General features: G+C 38.1%; 1 protein-coding gene across 8 annotated transcripts in view; it reads left to right on the plus strand.

Moving 5' to 3' along the window:
- The window catches only part of SYT14 (synaptotagmin 14), a 222,629-nt gene that overhangs the window by 28,952 nt on the left and 175,469 nt on the right, over positions 1 to 18,208 (plus strand). The window lies entirely within an intron of this gene.

Here is an 18,208-nt window from a genome sequence, read left to right on the forward strand (position 1 = left end):
ATTCAATCTTTTACCAGTAAGTATGATGTTAGATGTTTTTGCCTGGGTGAGGAACATCCTTTTTATTCCTAGTTTTCTGAGAAAGTTTAGAAGGAATGATTGTTGGAATTTTTCCAAGAAAATGCTTTTTCTGTATCTACTGATATGATCATGTGATTTTAAAACTTTTTTTGGTTTGTTTACATGATGAATCACATGTCAAACCAATCTTACATTTATGAGATAAATTCTACTTGTTCATGATGGATTATCCTTTTACTATATTGTTGGATTGAATTTGCTAAAAATTTGTTAAGACTTTTCGTGTATCAGTAGGGATACTGGTTTCTTTTCTTTTCTTTTCATGCCTCTTTCTAGTTTCAGTATCAAGATGATACTGGCCTGAGATAATGAATTGGGAAGTTCCTTCCTCTTGAATTTTGTGAGAGAGTTATATATAGTTGGTATTATTTCTTTCTTAAATGTTTGGTACAGTTCACCAGAGAAGCCACATAGGCCTTGGTGGCATAAATTTTCTTTATGGGAAGGTTTTTAACTGCAGACTTAATTTTTAAAAAAATATATGGGCCTCTTTAGGTTATGTATTTATTCAATCCACTGTTGATGGGCACCTGGGTTGGTTCCATGTCTTTGCTATTGTGAATAATGCTGTGGTGAACATATGTGTGCATATGTCTTTTTTGGTAGAAACATTTTGTTTTGAAGATATATCTGGTAATGGGATTGCTGCATCAAATGGTAGCTCTGTTTCAAGTTATTTGAGAAATCTCAGAGTTGCTTTCCACAGTGGCTAAACTTATTTACTTTACCATCAACAGTGTTTAAGTGTTCCCCTTTCTTTGCAGCCTCACCAGCATCTGCTAATTTTTTACTTTTTAATAATAGCCATTCTGACTATTGTGAAATGATATCTCATTGTGGGGTTGTTTTTTCTTTTCTTTTTTTCTTTTCTTTTTTTTTTTTTTTTTTGAGATGGAATCTTGCTCTGTTGCCCAGGCTGGAGTGCAGTGGTGCGATCTCGGCTCACTGCAACCTCCGCCTCCTGGGTTCAAGCGATTCTCCTGCCTCAGCCTCCCGAGTAGCTTGGACTACAGGCATGCGCCACCACACCTGGCTAATTTTTTGTATTTTTAGTAGAGACGGGGTTTCACCCTGTTAGCCAGGATGGTCTTGATCTCCTGACCTCGTGATCCACCCGTCTTGGCCTCCCAAAGTACTGGGATTACAGGCATGAACCACCATGCCTGGCCCTCATTGTGGTTTTGATTTTCATTTCTCTGATGATTAGTGATATTGACCATTTTTTCATGTTTGTTGGCTGCTTGTATGTCTTCTTTTGAGAAGTGTCTGTTTGTGTCTTTGCTCACTTTTTAATGGGGTTGTTTTTCGTTTGTTGACTTGCTTATTCCTTATAGATTCTGGATATTAGACCTTTGTCGATACATAGTTTGAAATATGCGAATATTTTCCCCCATTCTGCAGGCTGGCTGTTCGTTGTGTGGATTACTACTTTTACCGTGCAGAAGCTTTTTAGTTTATATAGTCCCATTTGTGTATTTTTGTTTTTGTTGCATTTGCTTTGGGGGTCTTAGTCATGAATTCTTTGCCTAGACAAATGTGCAGAGGAGGTTTTCCTGTATTTTCTTTTAGAATTTTTATAGCTTCAGAATTTACATTTAAGTCCTTAATTCATCTTGAGTTAATTTTTGTATATAGTGAGAGATAGGGATCCAGTTTCAGTCCGCATATAGTAATCCAGTTTTCCAGCACTATTTATTGAATAGAGTGTCCTTTCCCCAGTGTATGTTTTTGTTAACTTTGTCGAAGGTCAGTTGGCTATAGGTATGTAACTTTATTTCTGGGTTGTCTATTCTGTCCCGTTGGTCTATGTGTCCTTTTTTGTATCAGTACCATGCTGTTCTGGTTACTATAGCCTTATACCATTTAAAGTTGGGTAATGTGATGCATCCAGCTTTATTCTTATTGCTTAGGATGGCTTTCACTATTTGGGCTCTTTTTTGGTTCCATATGAATTTTAGAGGTTTTTTTGTTTTCTAATTCTGTGAAGAATTGACATTGGTAGTTTGATAGGAATAGCATTGAATCTATAGATTGCTTTGGGCAGTATGACTTTTTTTTTTGGTGTCGGAGTCTCACTCTTACCCAGGCTGGAGTACGATGGCAGTCTCGGCTCACTGCAACCTCCACCTCCCAGGTTCAAGCCATTCTCCTGCCCTCAGCCTCCCAAGTACCTGGGATTACAGGCATGTGCCACCACGCCCAGCTAGTTTTTGTATTTTTAGTAGAGACGGGATTTCACCATGTTGACCAGGCTGGTCTCAAACTCCTGACATAAGGTGATCCGCCCACCTTAGCCTCCCAAAGTGTTGGGATTACAGGTGTGAGCCACTGCACCCGGAGCAGTATGGCCATTTTAATGATACTCTCCAATCCATGAGCATGGAATGTTTTTCCATTTGTATTATCTATGATTTCTTTCAGCAGTGTTTGGTAGCTCTCCTTGAGGAGATCATTCACCTCTTTGATTAGATATATTCCTAGATATTTCTTTTCTTGTGTGGCTGTTATGAAAGAGATTGTTCTTGGCTTGGCTCTCAGCTTAAACATTATTAGTGTATATAAATGCTACTGATTTTTGTACTTCGATTTTTATCTTGAAACTTTATGAAGTCGTTTATCAGTTCCAGGAGCATTTTCCTGGAGTCTTTAGGGTTTTCTAGGTATAGCATCATATCATCATTAAAAAGAGACAGTTTGACTTCCTTTTGTCCTATAAGGATACCTTTCATTTCTTGCTCTTGCCTGATTGCTCTGGGTAGGTCTTCCAGTATTATGTTGAGTAAGAGTGGTGAGAGTAGACATCCTTGTCTTGTTCCAGTTCTCAAGGAGAATTGCTCCAGCTTTTGTCCATTCAGTATAATTTTGGCTATGAATTTATCATAGGTGGGTCTTATTATTTTGAGGTATGTTCCTTTTGCTGCCTGGTTTGTTGAGGGTTTTTATCATAAAGGGATATTGGATTTTATCAAAAGCTTTTTCCATGTTGATTGATATGATCATGTGATTTTTGTTCTTGACTCAGTTTATGCAGTGAATCACATTTATTGATTTGTGTCTGTTGGACCAACCTTGCATCCCAGCAATGAAGGCTCCTTGATCATGGCAGATTAACTTTTTGATATGTTGCTGAATTTGACTTGCTAGTATTTTGTTGAGAGTTTTTGTGTCTACATTCATCAGGGATATTGGCCTGAACTTTTCTTTTTTTGTTGTTGTATTTTTGCCAAGTTTTAGTATTAGGGTGATGCTGGCTTTGTAGAATGAGTTAAGGAGGAGTCCCTCCTCCTTGTTTTTCTGGAATAGTTTCAGTAGGGTTGGCACCAGTTCTTCTTTATGCATCTGTTAGAATTTGGCTGTGAGTCCATCTGGTCCAGGGCTTTTTTTGGTTGGTAGGGTTTTTATTATTGATTCAATTTTGGAACTTGATATTGGTCTGTTCAAGGTTTCAGTTTCTTCTTGAGACAATCTTGGGAGGTTATATGTTTCCAGGAATTTATCCATTTCCTCTAGATTTTCTAGTTTTATGGGTATACAGATATTCATAGTAGTCTCTGAAGATCTTTTATATTTCTATATAATTGGTTGTAATGTCTGGATCATCTCACTGTTTTTCTTTTTTAATCTTACTAGTGGCCTATCAAAGTTGTTTAACGTTTCAAGGAAACAACTTTTGGTTTCATTGTTCTTGGTATGTATTTGGGGTCTCAGTTTCCTTCTGTTCTACTCTGATTTTTATTTATTTATTTATTTATTTATTTATTTATTTATTTTACTGACTTTCAGGTTAGTTTGTTCTTGTTTTTCTAGTTCTTCTAGGTGTGATATTAGATCATTAAGATTTTTCTAACTATTTTAGGTTGGTGTATAGTACTATGAACTTTCCTCTTAATACTGCTTTTGCTGCATCCCAGAGATTTTTGTATGTTGTGTCTCTGTTTTCATTTATTTTAAATATTTTTAAAATTTCTGCCTTAGTTTTATTGTTTACTGCAAAGTCATTCGGTAGCAAGTTGTTTAATTTCCATGAAATTGTGTGGTTTTGAGAGATCTTCTTGTTATTGATTTCTATTTTTATTTCACTGTGATCTGAAAGTATGGTTGGAATGATTTCAGTTTTTTTGAATTTACTGAGACTTGCCTTATGGCTGAGCATGTGGTCTATCTTAGAGTGTGTTCTATGTGCAGACGAGAAGAATGTATATTCTGTGGTTGATGGGTACAATATTCCGTAGATGGTTATTAGGTTCAGTTGGTCAAGTATCGAACTTAAGTCCAGAAATTCTTTGTTGATTTTCTGCCTTGATGATCTGTCTCATGCTGTCAGTTGGGTATCGAAGTCCCTCACTATTATTGTGTGGTTGTCTAAGTCTTTTCATAGGTCTAGAATAATTTGTTTTATGAATTTGGGTGCCTCAGTGTTGGGTGTGTATGTATTTAGGATAGTTAAGTCTTATTTAATTGGATGCTTTCTCATTATATAATACAATTCTCTATCTTTTTTATTGTTTTTGGTTTAAAGTATGTTTTATCTGATATAAGAAGAGCGACTCTAGCTCTTTTTTTTTTTCTGTTTGTACGATAGATCTTTCTTCTACCCTTTTCTTTGAGCCTTTGGATTTATATGTGAGATGGACTTCTTGAGGACAGCAGACAAATGGGTCTTTTTTTTTTGCCAACTTTTAAGTTTAGGGGTACGTTTGCAGGATGTGAAAGTTTGTTACAGAGGTAACATGTGCCATGGTGGCTTGCTGCACAGATCATCCCATCAACTAGGTATTAAGCCCAGCATCCATTAGCTGTTCGTCTTGATGCTTTCCCTCTTCCTGCCCCCCAACTCTCCAACAGGCCCCAGTGTGTGTTGTTCCCCGCTATGTGTCCATGTCTTCTCATCATTCACCTCCCACTTGTAAGAGAACATGTGGCATTTGGTTTTCTGTTCCTGGATTAGTTTGCTGAAGATAATGGCTTGCGGCTCCATCCATGTCCCTACAGAGGACATGATCTTGTTTCTTTTTATGGCTGCATGGTATTCCATGGTGTATATATACCACATTTTCTTTATCCAGTCTATCACTGATGGGCATTTAGATTGATTCCATGTCTTTGCTATTGTGAATAGTGCTACAATGAATGTGTGCATGCATATATCTTTTTTTTATTATTATCATACTTTAAGTTCTAGGGTACATGTGCACAACATGCAGGTTTGTTACATATGTATACAGTACATGCATATATCTTTATAATAGAATGATTTATACTTCTTTGGGTATATACCCAGTAATGGGAGGATTGCTGGGTCAAATGGTATTTCTGCCTCTAGGTTTTTGAAGAATCACCACATTGTCTTCCACAATAGTTGAACTTAACTTATACCTTTGCCAACAGTGTAAAAGCATTCCTTTTTCTCTACAACCATGCCAGCATCTGTTATTTTTTTTTTTGACTTTTTAATTATAGCTATTCTTACTGGTGTGAGATGGTATCTCATTGTAGTTTTGATTTACATAAATCTGATGATCAGTGATGTCGAGCTTTTTTTCATATGTATGTTGGCTGTGTGTGTATCTTTTTTTGAGAAGTGTCTGTTCATATTCTTTGCCTACTTTTTAATGTTTTTTTTTTCTTGTAAATTTGTTTAAGTTCCTTGTAGTTGGTGGGTGTTAGACCTTTGTGAGATGGATAGATTGCAAAATTTTCTCCCGTTCTTTAGGTTGTTTGTTCATTCTGATGGATAGTTCCTTTTGCTGTGCAGAAGCCTTTTAATTAGATCCCATTTGTCAATTTTTGCTTTTGTTGCAATTGCTTTTGGCACTTTCGTCATGAAATCTTTGCTGGTGCCTATATCCTGAAAGGTATTGCCTAGATTTTCTTCTAAGGTTTTTATAGTTTTGGGTTTTACATTTCATTCTTTATTTATCTCGAGTTGATTTTTATATATAGTGTAAAGAAGGGGTCCAGTTTCAGTTTTCTGCATATGGCTAGTCAGTTCTCCCAGTACCATTTATTAAATAGGGAGCCCTTATCCCATTGCTTGTTTTTATCAGGTTTGTTGAAGATAAGATGGTTGCAGGTGTGCAGTCATATTTCTGAGTTTCTATTCTGTTCCATTGGTCTATGTGTCTGTTCTTGTACCAGTACCAGGCTGTTTTGGCTACTGTAGCCTTGTATAGTTTGAAGTCGGGTAGCATGATGCCTCCAACTTTGTTCTTTTTGCTTAGGATTGTCTTGACTATTTGGGCTCTTTTTTGTCCATATGAATTTTAAAATAGTTTTTTTTCTAATTCTGTAAAGAATGTCAATGTTAGTTTAATGGGAATAGCATTCAACCTATAAATTACTTTGGGCAGTATGGATTTTCATGGCATTGATTCTTCCTATCCATGAGCATGGAATGTTTTTCCATTTGTTTGTGTCATTTCTGATTTCACTGAGCAGTGGTTTGTAGTTCTCCTCAAAGAAGTCCTTCACTTCCCTTGTTAGCTGTTCTTTCTTCTTTTTTTTAAAATGCAACTTGCAACTCTGTGCCTTTCAAGTGGGGCATTTAGACCATTTATATTCAAGGTTAGTATTCATATGTGAGGTTTCAACCATATGAAGTTGTTAGCTTTTTGCTCTGTCATTTTTATTGTGTGGAAGCTGTATAGTGTCTATGGGCTATGTACTTTATTATGTTTTTGTGGTAGCAGGTATTGTTCTTTCATTTCCATGTTTAGAATTCCATTAAGGATCTCTTGTAAGGTTGATCTGGTGGTAATGAATTTTCTTAGTGCTTGCTTGGTTGGAAAAATGTTTTATTTTTTCTTTGCATATGAAGCTTAGTTTGGTGGAATATGAAATTCTTTGTTGAAATTTCTTTTCCTCCTCCTCCTCCTCCTCCTTCTTCTCTTCTTCTCTTTTTTTTTTTTTTTGCCGGGTCTCACTCTGTTGCCCAAGCTAGAGAGTGGTGTTGTGACTGAAGCTCACTGCACCTCAAACTTCTGTGTTTAGGCAATCCTCCCACCTTAACCTCCCGAGTAGCTGGGACTACAGTTGTGTACCACCACACCTGACTAATTTTTAATGTTTATTTTTTGGAGAGATGACATCTTGCTATGTTTTTCATGCTGCTGTCAAACTCCTGGGCTCAAGCAAGCCTTCTGCATCACCATCTCAAAGTGTTGGGATTACAGATGTGAGCCACTATGCCTGACCCAGACTTTCTTCTTTTCAAGAAAGCTGAAAATAGGCCCTTATTCTCTCCTACTTTGTAAGGTTTCTGCTGAGAGGCCTGCTCTTAGTCTCATGGGGTTCCATTTGTGCATGATCTGACACCTTTTTCTCTAGCTGCCTTTAAGATTTTTTTCTTTAGCATTGACCTTGGACAGTCTGGTGACTGTATGCATTGGTGATGTTTGTTTTGTATAGTATCTTGTAGGTGTTGCCTGGATTTCTTATATCTAGATGCCTACCCCTCTTGCAAGATTAGGAAGATTTTCTTGATTTATTCCTTCAGTTATGTTTTCCAGGTTTACTTTTTCTCAAGAATGCCAGTAATTCATAGGTTTGGTTACTTTACATAGTCCCATATTTCTCAAAGACTTTGTTTATTATTATTATTATTATTATTGTTATTTGAAATAGGGTCTCACTCTGTAACCCAAGCTGGAGTGCAGTGGTGCCATCACAGCTCACTGCAGCCTTGACCTTTTGGTCTTAGGTGATCCTCCCACCTCAGCCCCCAGAGTAGCCAGGACTACAGCCATGTACCACCGTGGCCGGCTAATTTTTGTATTTTTCGTGAAGACAAGGTTTCGCCATATTGCTTAGTCTGGTCTCAAATTCCTGAGTTGAAGCAATCCACCTGCCTCAGCCTCCCAAGGTGCTGGGATTATAGGCATGAGACCATGTTTTAAAATTCTCTTTTCTTTGTTTTTCTGTGACTGGGTTAGTTTAAAACACTGGTTTTGAAGTTTTGAAAATTTTGTTTTCTGTAATAGCTCATTTGTTTTTAACACTGAATAGTATTCCGTTGTCTGGATGTTGTGTAGTTTTATTTATCCATTCACCTACAGAGGGACATCTTGGTTGCTTCCAAGTTTTGGCAATTATGAATAAAGCTGCTGTAAGCATCAATGTACACATTTTTGTGTAGACGTAAGTTTTTAACTTTTTCGGTAAATACCAAGGAATGTAATTGCTGAATCATATGGTAAGAGTATATTTAGCTTTGTGAGAAGCAGCCAAACTGTCTTTTAGAGTCGCTTTGCCATGTTGCATTTACAGCAGCTGTTAATGAGGGTTCCTGTTGCTCCACACCCTCATCAGCATTTGGAGTTGTCAGTGTTCTGGATTTTGGCCATTCTAATAGGTATGTGGTGGTGTCTCTATTGTTTTAATTTGCATTACCCTGATGACAGATGTTGTGGAGTGTGTTTTTACATGCTAATTTGCTATATGCTTATCGTTTTTGGTGAGGTATCTTTTAAGGCCTTTGGCCCATTTATTCATCAGGCTGTTTTTTTTTTGTTTTGTTTTTTTTTTTAATTGTTGAGTTTTAAGAGTTCTTTATATATAATTTTTGAAACAGTCCGTTATCAAGTTTGTCTTTTGCAAATATTTTCCTCTAATCTGTAGCTTGTCTTTTCATTTTCTTCACATTGTATTTTGCAGATCAGAAGTTTTAAATTTTAAATTGAGATCCAGCTTATCAACTATTGTTTTTCATGGATTGTGCTTTTGGTGTTATATTTACAGTCGTTTTTGGCCGTTACTTCTTCTGATATTGTTCTGCCTTTTTCCTCTTCTCCTTTTGGTGCTCATATGATACATGTGTTGGTATGTTTGATGCTATCTCACAGGCTTTCACATTCTGTTCATTTTTCTGCCTTCTTTTTTTTCCCTTGCTCCTCAAACTGGATCATTTCAATGGTTTTATCTTAATGTTTACTGAGTCTCTGATTTGCCTGGCCAAATCTGCCATTGAACCTCTCTAGTAAACTTTTCATTTAATCTAGTGTACTTTTCACTGTCAGAATTTCTATTTGGTTTCTTTTTATAATTTCTGTCCCTTTATTCATACTCCCTACTCATACAATGTTCTTCTGATTTTCTTTTTTTTTTGTCCCTGGTTTATTTTGGCTTATTAATCTTATTTAAGAGTGTTCATTAAACATCCTTAACTAGTAATTCTAATTTTGGATCTTCCTCAGAAATTGTTTCTGTGAAATTCTTTTATCCTGAGAATGGGTCATACTTTCCTGTTTCCTTGAAGGCTTTGTAACTTTTTGTTGAAAACAACATTTTGAATACTCTATTATGGTAAGTAGAAATGAGATTGTCCTACTCCTCAGGGATTTCTTATTTTTGGTTAGTAGATGCTGCAGTTGTCTGTTTAGTGACCTCCCCAGACTATTTTTGAAAAGTCTTTATTCCTTCTTGTATATGGTCAGAGATATTTCTTTTTCATTATATCTGTGGTCAAACAAGGACCTCTCTCAGGTTTTCCTAAATGTCTGGATCCAAAAACCCAACCAAAGATGTATGTGCCTTCTTGAAATAGCCACTGCTGGCAAAGCCACTACAGCCTGAGGCAGCCAAAACAAAGGCAAGCATCTACATCTGTTCTTCAGGGAAATGCCAGAATGATCAAAATGCACAACTGACAATTTTTGGAAGTCAGGGTCCTTACTGCTGATTTTAGCACCAGCTAGCCAGTCCAGGTATATGAGCTGATGTCCCATTGCCAAGGTGGGGCTGAAGGGTGGGGGATGGTGGCTGTTTTGTGCATACTGTTCTCTTACTGAGTTTCAGCAGTCTCTCCTTTCAGCAAGCGCATCCATCATTGCTGTAATTGGCCAACAAGGTTCCAGAGTTTCGAAATAGTTGATTTTGACAATTTTTTTTCCTGTTTAATGGTTCAGTGGAGGTATGTACCCTTGAAGCTTCCTACTCCCTCATTTTCTGTGATGTCACTCTCTCTTATCTTTAAAAAATTTTAAATAATAAGATGAAAACTATTTTTTTAGTACACTGTATTCTTTGTGTTGTATATCTGGGTTTCATCTTTTGTCATTTTCTTTCTGTTTGAAGAACTTTAATATTTCTTACGGCAGATTTGCTGGCGATGTTGTCTTTCAACATTTATGTATTAGTCCATTCTTGTGTTGCTATAAATACCTGAGACTGGGTAATTTATTATAGAAAAGAGGTTAATTGGCTCAGGGTTCTGCAGGCTCTATAAGCATGACACTGGCATCTTCTCAGCTTCTGGAGAGGGCTCAGGGAGCTTTTACTCATGCTGGAGGGGAAAGTGAGAGCAGGCACTTCACATGGCAAAAGCAGGAACAAGAGAGAGTCAGTGGGGAGGTGCCACACACTTAAACAACTAGATCTTGTGAGTACTCACTATTTCAAGAACAGCAGTAAGCCATGAGAGTTCTGCCCGCAATACTTGAACACTTCCCACCAGGCCCCACCTCCAGCATTGGGAATTATATCTCAACATGAGATATGGGTGGGGACAGATATACAAGCTATATCATTCTGCCCCTGGCCCCACCAAATCTCATGTCCTTCTCATGTTGCTAAATATAATCAGGCCTTTACAATAGTCCCCCAAAGTTTTAACTTGTTGCAACACTAAAAGTCCAAAGTCTCACCTGAGACAAGGCAATTGCTTTCTGTCTAGGAGCCTGCAAAATCAAACGGGACAAGTTATTTACTCCCAAGATACAGTGTGGGTAGAGACATTGGGTAAGCATTTCCATTCCAAAAGGGAGAAATTGGCCAAAAGAAAGGGGCTGCAGACCCTATGTAAGTTCAAAATGCAGCAGGGCAGTCATTAAATCTTAAAGCTCCAAATCAGTCTCTTCTTTGACTCCACGTCCTATATTCAGGGCACACTGCTTCAAGAGGTGGGCTCCCAAAGCCTTCGGCCGTTCTGCCTCTGTGGCTTTGTAGGCGGTCAGCCCCCAAAGCTGCTCTTCCAGGATGGAGTTGAGTGTTTGTGGTTTTTCCATGTGCACAGTGAAAGCTGCTGGTGGATCTGCCCCTCTGGAGTCTGGAAGACAGTTGCCCTCTTCCCACAGCTCCACTGGGAATGTCCCAGTGAGGACTCTGTGTGGGGCCTCCATCCTCACATTTTCCCTCTGCACTGCTCTAGTAGAGGTTCTCTGTGAGGCCTTCATCCCTGCAGCAATCTTCTTCCTAGACATTCAGGCTTTTCCAAACATCCCTGAAATCTAGGCAGAGGCTGCCAAGCCTGCACTGCTCTTGCACTCCAGGTGCCTAAAGACTTAACACTAAGTGGAAACCTCCAAGGCTTACAGCTTGCACCCTCTGAAGCAGCGGCCCAAGGTATACCTGGGCTTCTTTGAGCTGGTTGGAGCCAGAGTGGCCAGGATACCGGGAGCAATTTCCCAAGGCTATGCAGGATAGCAGGACCGTAGGCCTGGCCCACAAAACCATTCTGTTCTCCTAGGCTTCAGGACCTGTGGTTGGAAGGGCTTCCATGAAGGTCTCTGAGACCTTTGTCCCATAGTATTAGGTATTAGTACTTGGCTCCTTTTTAATTTTGCAAACTTCTCTAGGAAGTGGTTGCTCTGCAGCCTGCTTGAATTCCTCCCTTGAAATTGAGCCTTTCTTTTCTACCACATGGCCAGGCTGCAAATTTTCCAAACTTATGCTCTGCTTCCCTTTTAAATATAAATTCCAACTTTAGTCATTTATTTGTTCCCAGATCTGAACATAGGCTGTTAGAAGCAGCCAGACCACATCTTGAATGCTTTGCCACTTAGAAATTTCTTCTGCCAGATACCCTAAATTATCTTTCCTTCTTTTTTTTTCTTTTTTGAGACAGAGTCTCGCTGTGTTGCCCAGGCTAGAGTGTAGTGGCGTGAGCTCAGCTCACTGCAACCTTTGCCTCCCAGGTTCAAATGATTCTCCTGCCTCAGCCTCCTGAGTAGCTGGGATTACAGGCATGCGCCACCACACCCGGCTAATATTTGTATTTTTCGTAGAGACAGGGTTTCACCATGTTGGTCAGGCTGGTCTTGAACTCCCAACCTTGTGATCCGCCCACCTTGGCTTCCCAAAGTGCAGGGATTACAGGCGTGAGCCACCATGCCCGGCCCAATTATCCTTCATTTTTAAACTTACACGGATCCCTAGGACATGAGCACAATGCAGCCAAGCTCTTTGTTAAGGCATAATATGAGTTACCTTTGCTCCAGTTCCCAGTATGTTTGTCATTTCCATCTGAGACCTCAGCAGCCTGGATTGATTGTCCATATCACCATCATCATTTTGGTCACAGCCATTTAACTAATCTCTAAGCAGTTCCAAACTTTCCCTCAGCTTCCTGTCTTCTTCTGAGCCCTCCAGACTATTCTAACCTCTGCCTGCTACCCACTTCCAAAGTTGCTTTCACATTTTCAGGTATCTTTATAGCAGAGCCCCACTCCTTGGTATCAGTTTTCTATATTAGGCCATTCTGGTGTTGCTATAAAGAAATACCTGAGACTGGATAATTTATAGAGGTTTAATTGGTTCACAGTTTTGTAGGCTGTACAAGCATGGCACTGGCATCTGTTCAGCTTCTGTAGAGGCCTCAGGGAGCTTTTACTAATAGTGGGAGATGAAGTGGGAGCAAGCACTTCACATGGTGAAAACAGGAGCAAGAGAGGGTGTGGGTGAGGTGCTACACACTTAAACAATCAGATCTTCTGAGTACTCACTCTTGCAAGGATAGCACCAAGCTATAAAGGATCCTCCCACCGTGATCCAAACACCTCCCATTAGGTCTCACCTCCAACACTGATAATTACATTTCAGTATGAGATTTGGGTGGAGACAAATATCCAAACTATATCCCTTTTTGTGACTCAAAGTTATGTTGTATTGTTTTGCAAACTTTCACCTTTTATTTTTCAAAGATCATTTAACTGGCAAGGACTTCTAGATTAGCGGCTTTTATTCTTTCAGTACCTTAAAGATAATGTGCCACTTGTTCTGTCTTTTATTATTTCTGATGAATCTCTTGTCAGCCTTACCTCTATTTTTTTTAGGTAATGTGTAATTTTTCTGACTACTTCTGTTTTTTTTTTTTTTTTTTTTTGAGACGGAGTCTCGCTCTGTCGCCCAGGCTGGAGTGCAGTGGCGTGATCTCGGCTCACTGCAAGCTCCGCCTCCCGGGTTCACGCCATTCTCCTGCCTCAGCCTCCCGAGTAGCTGGGACTACAGGCACCCGCCATGACGCCCGGCTAATTTTTTGTAGTTTTAGTAGAGACGGGGTTTCACCGTGTTAACCAAGATGGTCTCGATCTCCTGACCTCGTGATCCACCCGCCTCGGCCTCCCAAAGTGCTGGGATTACAGGCGTGAGCCACCGCGCCCGGCCCGACTACTTCTGTTTTTATCTTTACAACTTTAATGCATTTGAATATAATGTTCCTTTGTGTAGTTTTCTTCATTTTTTTCTTTTTTTTCATTTTTTTTCTTGTTCTTTGAATTTAGTGAGCTGCTTTTGGTTATAGTTTTCATTAAATTTGGAACAATTTTGACCATTACTTCTTCAAATGTTTTCTTGATTTCTTCTTTTCTCATCTCTTTTGTGTGGGTGTCAGTTACACATACATTTATCTACTTGAAGTTGTCCCACAATTTACTGATTATTTGCTTATTTATTTAGTCATTCTGTTCTTGTGTTTATGCCTTCTGTTGATATGTCTTCAGGTTCATTAACATTTTCTTTTTAATATCTGATGTGCTGTCAGTCTCTTTCAGTGTATTTTTATCAAAGACATTTTAGTTTTCACGTTTGGAAGTTTGATTTAGGCTTTTAAGAAAAGTTCCATGCCTCTTCTTAACACATTCGATCATTCCTCTGGTTCTTCAAACTCATGGAATATATCATAATAATTGTTAGTGTCCCTGTCTCCTAATGTTATCAATTTTCTGAGTCAGTTTTGATTGATTAATTTTTCTCCTGGGTTTTTTTCTTTTTGCTTCTTTGCATACCTGATAATTTCTTTATTGGATGCCAAACATTGTGAAGTTTCCCTTGTTGAGTGTTAGATCTAATAGTGATTAGTTCTTGAGCTTTATTCTGAGATAGGTTAAATTACCTGAGAACAGTTTGTTCCTTTCAGTCTTGCTTTTCACCTTTGTTAGGAGGGGCAAAACCTGCATTTAGTGTAAGATTAATTTTCTGAAGCAAAATCCTTGATATGTCAGTCTAATCAGTGGATCATAAGGTTTGAGATTTTAAAATTCTGGATCTTCAGAATAGTCCCCATTTCGTGCTCTGTGTAAGATTCGGCATCTCTTCCCTCTAATCCTGTTAGGCAGTTTTTTCCCCAGCCTCTCATTGTTTCCTTACATGTATGTGCTAAGAAGTACTGAACTGTATGTTACGAGTGACTCAGTGCAGGTATCTGGAGTTCTCTGTCTACACAGCTTTTTATTCTGGGACTCAGCCACATGAACTTTAGCACACGTAGCTTCTTCATACTCCCAGGTTTATCTCCTCAGCACTCACCTGATTGTACAGTGACCTTACTGTCCCCTTTCTCCAGGTAGTAAGCTTGGAAAATCATTATCATATCATATTCTCATTGAATATGATCTCATATCATGATCTCATTTTTTTTTCTTTCTCTAAATGATCACTCCTTTATTGCCCATCTTCAGTGTCTTAAGTGCCATTGTTTCATATGCTGTCCGTTGTTTTAGTGTTTTCAGGTGGTGGGATAAATCTGATCCATGTTATTTTATCTTAGCTGGAAGTAGAAAATGTGATTATTAGAATGGGGTCGTTTTTGGTGTTTAAATAGACTATATAAAAATCTGCAGCCGCGATTTCAGGAGGGAGTGGGAAATTACACAGGAACTGAGAGTCCTGCATTAGAGAACAAGATACGGTGAAATTTAAGAGGAGACAGAAATTTGATTGTTTAGAAGAAGTGGAAATTGGACAACGTAGTTTATGAATAAAAAGTAAAAACAAAATTTATTAAGGTAGAGAATTAGTTTTATCTTACATTTACCTTAAGGAAAGGCATTCTCTAGCTGTCTGCTCTTTAACCTTTGAATCATTGTCTTAGAACACTCCATTTGATTTCTGAATGAGATTACTTATTAAGTTTTAACATTCCAGAAATGGTGATGTAAATGTAGTTGCTTATGTCATCTTTCTTCACTTTAAAACTTAAAGTTAACAATGATAAAAGATAATGTGTATTATATTTACGTAAAAGTTAAGTATTTTTATATTACTTTTTGAGCATGTCGGGAAATTAGTTTAGTATAGTTATGTTAACTAGTAGATATATGGTGCCATCTAATGGCTAATATGAAAATATATTTAGTAAATACTTCAGTCTTTGCCTAGTGTGTATATATGAAATTTTACTATGAAATTATCGTTGCTTTAGATGTCCAAGGTGCAGTTTTTATTTAAACTCTAAGATATATGTATATTTTCATTTCAGTTTATAGTTTTTAAAATTCAGCTATATATTGGTCTGACTTTTCATCATGTTTAAAGCCATATACTTGCAATTAGCACAATTTAAAGTATATTCGATATATTCAATATAAAATTAGCATATAAATCAATTTTAATAAGCAAGTCAAAGTTACAGACCTCCTGTTTGCTATCTTTTAGTTCTGGTTCCTTAAGACGTGACCCAATATATAGTTATAAATTATGCCTTATGGAACCTCAGCTTTATTGTAAACAGAATTCATTTTCCTTCCACCTTTCATCTGTTTTTGTACATTTTACAAAATATATAAAAAATGTTAGAGTGTTGTATTAGGTTGGTGATTTTTTTTTTTTTTTTTTTTTGAGACAGAGTCTCACTCTGTCACCCAGGCTGGAGTGCAGTGACCCGATCTCTGCTCACTGCAAGCTCTGCCACCTCCCTGGTTCACGCCATTCTTCTGCCTCAGCCTCCCTAGAAGCTGGGACTACAGGCGCCCGCCACCACGCCTGGCTAATTTTTTTGTATTTTTAGTAGAGATGGGGTTTCACCGTGTTCACCAGGGTGGTCTCGATCTCCTGACCTCGTGATCCGCCCGCCTCGGCCTCCCAAAGTGCTGGGATTACAGGCGTGAGCCACCGCGCCCGGCCTACATTGGTGGTTTTTAAGTGCTGTTCCAGATTGTTAGGGCTTCTCTAGAGCCACTCACAGGGTGTGATGGAGATGGCTAAGTTTAGAAAATTAGCATATCAATGGCTCTAGAAGTCCCACACTGAAAAACTTTTCAACTTTATTTAGCCCAATATTTCCTGAATGCATTTCACCGTGGAACCCCTTACCTTCCTTTTTTAAAAATCTCACATCCAGATTTGTTGATCTAGTGTTCCTCAGATGTCATTTTGGCAATCGTCTTAAATTCCATTTTTACAGATGAAGGAATATTTCATATATATGTATGTGTGTGTGTATGTGTGTATATATTTCTTGTTTTAATGAAATAAAATTTGTTGCTTTTTCTTGTCATATAATATTTATCAAAAATTTAGCAATATGCCACTTACGCTGATGTGATTATTCCACATTGTATGCCTGTATCAAAATAGCTAATGTACCCCGTAAATATATACACATATATATACCCCCCAAAAATTTTAAAAATTAGTAAATACAGAGTAATCATTGTTTCTTTTACATTCTTGTCATTTCCTGGTTAAAAAAAACTTTATCAAATTGGTATTATTACAAAGTTGGAGGTCTCACTTTACCTGACTTCAGGTTATATTGCAAGGTGTTAGTAACCACAATAGCATGGTATAAAAATAGTCACAGATCAGTAGAATAGAACAGAGAACCCAGAAATAAAGCCACATACTTACAGCAAACTGATCTTTGACAAAGTCAACAAAATTATACACTGGGGAAAGGACACCCTATTCAGTAAGTGGTGCTAGGAAAATTGGATTGCCATATGCAAAATGAAACTGGACTCCTGACTGTCACCATATACAAAAAATAACTCAAGATGGATTAAAGCCTTAAATGTAAGTCCTGAAACTGCAAAAATTGTAGAAGAAAATCTAGGAAAAACTCCTCCAGACATTGGCCTAGACCAAGAATTCATGACTAAGACCTTCAAAAGCAAATGCAACAAAAACAAAAGTAGACAAATGGGATTATATAAACTAAAAAGCTTCTGCACAGCAAAAGAAATAATCAACCCAGTGAACAGACAACCTGCAGAATGGGGGAAAATCTTGCCAACTTTGCATCTGATTTTAGGTCTAATGTCCAGAATCTACAAGGAATGCAAACAACTCAACCAAAATCCCTCAAATAACCCCATTAAAAAGTGAGCAAAGGAAATGCACAGACATTTTACAAAGGAAGACATATAAATGGCTAAGAAGCATGTTGAAAAAATGCTCAACATCACTAATCATCAGAGAAATGCAAATTAAAAACACAAGGAGATACCGTCTTACACCAATCAGAATAGCTATTATTTAAAAGTCAAATAACATCTAATCTGGCCAATATAGTGAAACCCCGTCTCTACTGAAAATACAAAAATTAGCTGAGTGTGGTGGCATATGCCTGTGGTCCCAGCTACTCGGAAGGCTAAGGCATGAGAATCGCTTGAACCCAGGAGGCAGAGACTGCAGTGAGCCAAGATCACATCACTGCACTCCAGCCTGTGCAATAAAGCGAGACTCAGTCTCGAGAGAGAGAGAAAAAAAAAAGTCAAATAACAGATATTGGCAGGGATGCAGAGAAATGGAAACACTTATATGCTGTTGGTGGGAATGTAAATTAGTTAAGCCACTGTAGAAAGCAGTTTGGAGATTTCTCAAATAATTTAAAACAGAAGTACCATTTGACCTAGCAGTCTCATGACTTGAGGGAGAAGAAATCATTATGTCAAAAAGATGCCTGCACCTGTAGGTTTATTGCAGCACTATTCGCAATGGCAAAGATACAGAATCAACCTAAGTGTCCACCAACAGATGACTGGATAAAAAAATGTGTTTATTTATTTATTTTTGTGTGTTTGTTTTTGCTTGAGACAGGGTCTTGCTCTGTCACCCAGGCTGCAGTATAGCGGCACGATCATAGCTCACTCATCCTTGAACTCCTGGGTTCAAGTAATCCTCCTTTCTCAGCCTC

This window comes from Macaca fascicularis, chromosome 1, assembly GCF_037993035.2.
Source record: "Macaca fascicularis isolate 582-1 chromosome 1, T2T-MFA8v1.1".
Lineage (NCBI taxonomy): Eukaryota > Metazoa > Chordata > Mammalia > Primates > Cercopithecidae > Macaca > Macaca fascicularis.